Source organism: Pteropus alecto, unplaced genomic scaffold (genome assembly GCF_000325575.1).
Source record: "Pteropus alecto unplaced genomic scaffold, ASM32557v1 scaffold3, whole genome shotgun sequence".
NCBI lineage: Eukaryota > Metazoa > Chordata > Mammalia > Chiroptera > Pteropodidae > Pteropus > Pteropus alecto.
The window spans coordinates 32,274,040-32,280,805 of NW_006442484.1; the positions used below are offsets into that span (position 1 = coordinate 32,274,040).

The window sequence follows — 6,766 nt, forward strand, 5'->3', positions numbered from 1 at the left end:
GTGATGTATGGCCATTTAGTGGAGAGGCAGTAGAAGAGATTTAAAAATTAAAATAATTGAACTAGATAACTTTAAGATTTATGACCTTTCATGCTTAGACTTGACAATTTGGGGATGGCATTTTTTTCGTCATTAAGAAAAAAGAAAGCAAACGTAAGTAACCAAAAGAGTTAAGGCAATTCTTTATTACTCTAATTTAACCACAACAGAGACAAGTGTGGCTCACTAATCTACAACTGTTCAAGACACTACTATTTGCTTAATAGTAGTTTATTCTAGCTATATTCATTTCTTCACTTAATGACTATTTATTGAGATTTAATTACCTATGACATGCCAAATATGAGGATACTGTGGTGAAGACAAATATAGATTCCAGTCTCAGAGAATTTAGAATTTACTGGAAAAGATAAAAATTTAACAAGTAACTACAATTAAAAAACGATAATTGAGATTGCACAGATATGGGGCCCTGTGATGGTTTTTAAAGGTGATTACAAATTCTTTGATACATCTACTATTGAGAATTTGGGTGTTAATGTCCTCATTTGAATCAGGATTGGCTTATAACTACTTTCACCAATAGATGAAATAGAAGTAAAACTATGTAATTTCCAAGGCCAAGTCATGAAAGGTCATTAGGCTTCTGCTTTGTTTGATGTTAGATAAGGTACTCTGCAGGAAGTCCAGCTACTCTGAGCCCATCATTCTTTGAAGAAGTCAAGTTTCATTTAGAGAGCATGCAGAGCTCCAGTTGACAGTTTATAGCAACACCTAGCTTTCTAGTCATCCCAGTCCAAATGAAAGAAGTCACCAATTATTTCAAACATTCACTGTCAGCCATTTGAATCTTCCTGGCCAATATTCCAGACATCATGGATCAGAGACAAGCCATCCTGTCTCTGCATTGTCCAAATTCCTAACCCAGAGAATCCATAAACATAATAATAATGCCGTTGTTGTCTTATGCCAATAAATTATGAGTGGTTTGTAATGCAGCAATGGTTCATCACAACAGGCACCATGAAAACATAACCTTTTTCTAGGGGCAAGAGAAGGCCTCTCTGAGGAAGTCACATTTGAGTAGAGACATGAAGAAAGAATAGGAGTTAACCACAAGAGTGAACTTGGTAGAAGAAATAATCCATCTGAAAAGCCAGTGAAGGCAAGAGAAATCCTGAGGCCCTTCGGGAACTGATGGAGTGTAGCAGTCTGGAAAGGAATGGAATGCGCAGGAGTCAGGCAAAGCTGAAGAAGTGGCAAGTTGTAGGTGACAGATAATAGTGGAATGATCAGGATAGCAAAGGGGATCAGTATTTAAAAGGTAAATTCAAGGGATTCATTAAGCCCTTGCCTGTGGGAGTGGGGAGTGAGAGAGGAAGGGGTGCCATTTACTGAAAAGGAGACACTAGAGGAAGAATGGATTGGAGTGAGTGACGAATAACTCCAAATGGGGCATGGAGAATTTGATTCACCATGTGGCAAAGCCAGGTTACAGCTAGCTAAATATTATAGACGAGGAGAGAGAGGAAGTAATATAACTGAGTGTATATTTTAATCCAGGTATTTTATAGGTTTTATTTTCTTTAATTCTGATAACAATCCTGTGGGAGTATTCATAAAGGTAAGTAACTTGCCTAAGGTCATAGACAGGATGTGGCAAGGTAGGGAATTTAATATGGACACTCCATGTTCAAAGTGAAAGACACATGGTACTCTTTTCCACTTAAAAAAAAGTCACAATGCCAGGTGATACTCTTTGGATTTTGAAGGCAGCAAATTTCAGAATGCCTCTCTGGTCAGTTTAATGGGTGACCTAAAAAGCTAACAGTTTTAAAGAGGGGCCAGAGCAAGAGAAAGCTATCCACGTGGTTCAAGTCACAGGGCAGACAGCAATTCCACTTGGCCTCATGATGCAGTGAATTCTAACACGCTGTGTATTCTGGATGACCAGAATGTTCTATAGAGCCTGTCAAAAAACGTTGTAGGTTTTTGTATAGTAGAGACGCTGAGGGTTCAGCCGCACACTCATGCTTTCTTTGCAAGAATGAGTTTTCCTTTAAGAAATAGCTTTTGGCTTGCTATTGGGTAATTATTATGATGGTGACCATTTGTCAAGCAGGTACAATGTGATAGGCATTGTAGTAAGTACTTCCCTATTTTAACCTATTTCTCACTACTACTGTATAAGGTGGGTATTTTTTTTTTTACCTCCATCTTATAGATGAGGGTTGGTATCAACTGGACTTTTGCCTTTAAGATACTGGGTGACAGTGAGACTCTAGATACTCAGAATGAGCTGGGTGTGATCTGAGCTACTTGGTTAGAAAGCTGGGGGTGGCTAGCAGCACAGACTAATGAAAGTCTGTGGTCTGGGCTTAAGTGTGACCTGAAGACAGGTAATTCTCATGATCACGTTGCTCACGGTCCTTCTACACTGACATCCCTCTATGAACCCACACCTATGCCCCCTGGGGCATTCTCAATGACTAGCTGATTGGCAAAAAAAAAAATGAGCCAGCTTTACAGTTGGGTCTACATGTGTACTGGCCCCAGACATAAGTAGACTGCTATGGTGGATAGCCTTTATCTGAGGTATCCCTGAAGGGTGGTAAAGAAGGAAAATTTTCCATGTGAGCATAATTTCAATAGGAATATCTCAATGTTCGCTTTATCTGAGGTAAAGGGTTAGTAATTGCCACATGTTAGGTACTCGATAAATATTTTTTGAGTAGATGAATAAATGATGGATTAATCCAGGGGTCCTCAACTCCTGGGTTGAGGATTGGTACCAGTCTGTGACCCGTTAAGAACCAGGCCACACAGCAGGAGGTAAGGGCGGGAGAGCAAGAGAAGCTTCATCTGTGTTTGCAGCTGCTCCCCAGCACTAGCATCACTGCCTCAGATCCACCTCAGATCATCAGGCATTAGATTCTCATAGGAGCACTGGTCCCTGGTGCCAAAAAGGTTGGGCACCACTGGAGTAATCATATTTTGTGGGCAGTAGTTAATGGTTTGGCCAACTGGTTGGACACTGAAGGAATATGATTAGAGGATTTGTGACAGAAAGACTCAGATTATGTGCATGGAGTTGGTAGATTTGGCCCAGAGTATAAGAACATTGTATGGAGGTGATTTAACAGAACCAGGTGGAAGAGGTGATCTGCTATGTATTTGTGAGTCCTCTTCCCCAGCAGCCTGGTACTTGCTCAATGGGCTCATGATAAAATGCTCCCAGCGGTAGGAACAGAAGCTATGCATTGCTCAACTACATGGATTGTCCTTGTCAAGGCTGATTTGACTACTGTCACTCTGAGCCCTTGACAGGATATAATACACTGGGGAAATTAGCCAGTGTTAGCTGGTTACAACATTATATGATATCCATTCTATCATGGGAAAGGTAGAAAAATAATTTGAGTTTAAAAAAATGTTTGCACCATTTGTGTACTAATACTATCTCATAGGACATTGCTTCTTCCTTAGGAAGAACCCAGGGTTTCACTATATCACCCATACACTGCCATTCTTATAAAATGGAGGAATGGCCTACTGAAGACTCAAGATACATTGTGAGTTGGGAGATAATATTTTGTGAAGTTGGATGCTATTTTACAGGTAGTGTTTTGCTCTGAAGTAGTGACCAGCATGTGCTGCTATTTCTCAACACTGACAGAATATGTACATAACTGGATCGATAATTACAAGAGAGAATGGCGCTTTTCATAATTAACCCTAAAGACCTATTTGTAAAATTTGTTTCCCATCCCTGAGATTCTAAGTTCTGTTGGTTTTAACTTCTACTTTCACCAGAAGGACAACAATGGTTAATTGAATTAGGAGCTGATGCAAAGATTTGCCTTTTGAGGGTTATCAAACCAGTAAGCAAACAGGTAGAAAAGAAAGTTAGTGCTGGCCGGAACAATTGACCCATCGAAGGGAAACAGGACTGCTGTTATTTAACAGAGGTTCAGGGAGGAGCAGATGGAATCCGAGGAACTGGTAGGACACCTGGTATTTACATGCCCAGCGGTAACAGTCACCCTACATAAGGCAGTCCCTCAGAAACCAAGGTAGAAGTTAACATGAGTTGTAAAAGGTAAAATTATACAGTGTTGGGTAGAAGGAAATTTTTTGGTCGTTTTAGTATAGAAAGAAAAATATTAGATTGTAGGAGACACTTTTTTTTCTTTTTCTTTCTCTTTTCCCCACTAGCTCTTTAAGAAATCCTTGCTGCTAGCTGATGCCAGACACTTGCTTTCCTAGCCTCCGTTCCTGCTAGCACATGAGCATTTGACCTGAGTTCAGCCCATCAGATACTTCACTTGGAAAACAGTGATGGAAAGAAGCAGGGCCTGGGGAGATGCTGTTGAGGCCACGGGCAGTGGCAGATGGCAGGGACAAAGGTAGCATTGCCAACAGTGATGACCAGAGGCCTGAGACAGCAGAGGAAACAGCGAGCTGTGTCATCTAATGGTCAGTGGTTGGACTTGCTGGGATAAGTCTGAGGAGGAAGTTAGGACACAGTCTGGACTCTTTTCTATCTTCCCAGCCTCTGTTATTCCAACCATTTTCAAAGTTTCATTCTGCAGATCATTCCATAAGCTAGCCAAATATCTTTCAACAAAATCTTTTTATTATAAAATTTAACTAGAAATGATTTCTGTTGTTTGCAAACCGAAGCCCTAGTTAGTTCAAGGAGGCTGGACTAGATGCTTTTCAAGATTCGTCCCAGCTCTAAAATTATATGACTCTATAAAACTCATATTAAAATATATAAAGTAAGAAAATAACCCAGATTGTAAACATGCTTTCCTCACTAACTAAATAATTCTTAATTAGTATCACCTGAAAGCTATATGTGTGCATACGTGTGTGTGTGTGTGTGTGTGTGTGTGTGTGTGTTTCAGAAATAATTTGGGTTTTCTTTCCAAACAAAGGATAAATATAAAGTACTTGAAGCACAAAAGTGGCACTTTATGAAAGTTGCCATTATATTCTCCCATGGCTTTATAATTCCTTCATTTAACCATGGCTGCTAAGTTTCTGTCTACCTAGTCCTGCAACTTTATAAAATCTTCCTAAAGTTTATGTCTAAAAGGTCAATATTTCACGAAAACTCCCTAGTTAAGGGGTTAGTAATAAAGACATCAATAACTTTTCCAGTAGTTGCCTCCATTTCATTCACAAATACTGTGTGTGGCCTTGGAGAGCACAGCATCCCTTCAGGGCTGAAGAACAGCAAACCATTTCCCTCCACATATCCCTGTAAATGTTGAATAGAGAAAGGTGATGCAGTTTTCAAACACCCCAGTGCCCCAAAAAGAAAAACTTTTAAATATCTATAGCACTAATTGTGGGCCAAGATAAAAGTCTGTACTTCTGGGGAAGAAAATATGAAATGATCGGTTCTTGAAAAGACAAGAGAGTTTAGCTGTTCTATTTGTAATTACAGCAACTGTGATCACTTTGCCGATACTTACATATGAAAGAAAAATAATGGTGGGCACTAAAAGATTTCAATAATGTTCATTTTGTATTAAAATGTATTATAAAGGGTTTCTGAATATTGTCTGCCCTCTACCAAATACACATCCTATGACATTCCATTTTCTATCCTAAATAAGTAACTGCAACAGACAGATCAACTTGGCATATAATAGAAATTAAGCTGCTTTTTTAATGAGTAAAGATTTCTAAAATCAAACATCAAAGCTGTAAACAATAAACTAAAAGCAGCCCAAACTATTAAACAACAGGCCCTCTCCAACTGCCTATGGTTTGAAAAAGACCGTGGATCTAATGCTGAACTTGCACACCTCAGGGGATAAACTGTCGTCCAAGACCAGTAAAATGACCCTCAGCTGAGCCATGTCTGCCCAGCTGGTGCTCCGTCTGCCCACTGGCACAGCTTGCTTGTTCATTTTTACATTAAAATAACTGTACATTGCTCTGTCCATAAATTTTTTAGCCTCCCTCTGTCAATCATGCTTGCTTAGCTACGATTTATTCAAGGACCACTAGAATTATGTCCAAATAATCTGTGTATCCTTGTGCAAACATATGAAAACACACATACAGATAAACACACACATATGCCATAGTTATGTTATACTGATGAGCAGGCTCTAAGTATTATTATTGTTTGACAAAATTACTCCTATGGGTTGGAAGATTGCATGTTGGCAATCAGTGGGGCCTCTTCCAATCTTTTAAATTAATACTAATTTGTGAAACATTTCTAACATCATTTAAAAGGCAAAACAGACAGACTTACTAAGAATTATATTTGTTTAATGCCTCATAATAATCCTTAGTTGACATCATTTGGCACCACCACTTGGAATGGAGATTTGGTTGACAGAGATTTAATGAAGAAGAGTATTTTCACTAATTTAGGGAAATCTCATGCTGAGAGGCAAAAACATAACAAATGTTTGTAAAGTCTCTGTTGAAGTCACTTTATTAAGCATACTCTTTAAAAATCTCACTTCAAATGCCCTTAATGTCTTTTAATACAACATGCTGAGTTTTGCATATTGTTAAGAAAAGACATGGAAAATAGAGAGAAACATCTGGTTTTACTACTTAGAAAATGCAATAACTGTCAATTTCCGGCGGTTGGCAAACACCCCAAAACACACACTAGATTAACAAAGCCAAATTAGTGTTAGGAAGGCAGCTGGCCCTAGTTTCTTCCTTCCCAAATGGTCATCACCATTTTAAACTTTAAATGTTTATTGTCTTACAACATAGGAAACTCTCC

General features: G+C 38.9%; 1 protein-coding gene across 3 annotated transcripts in view; it reads right to left on the minus strand.

Annotated features, from left to right (window-relative positions):
• CCDC148 (coiled-coil domain containing 148) overlaps positions 1-6,766 on the minus strand; it is a 195,960-nt gene that overhangs the window by 29,363 nt on the left and 159,831 nt on the right. The window lies entirely within an intron of this gene.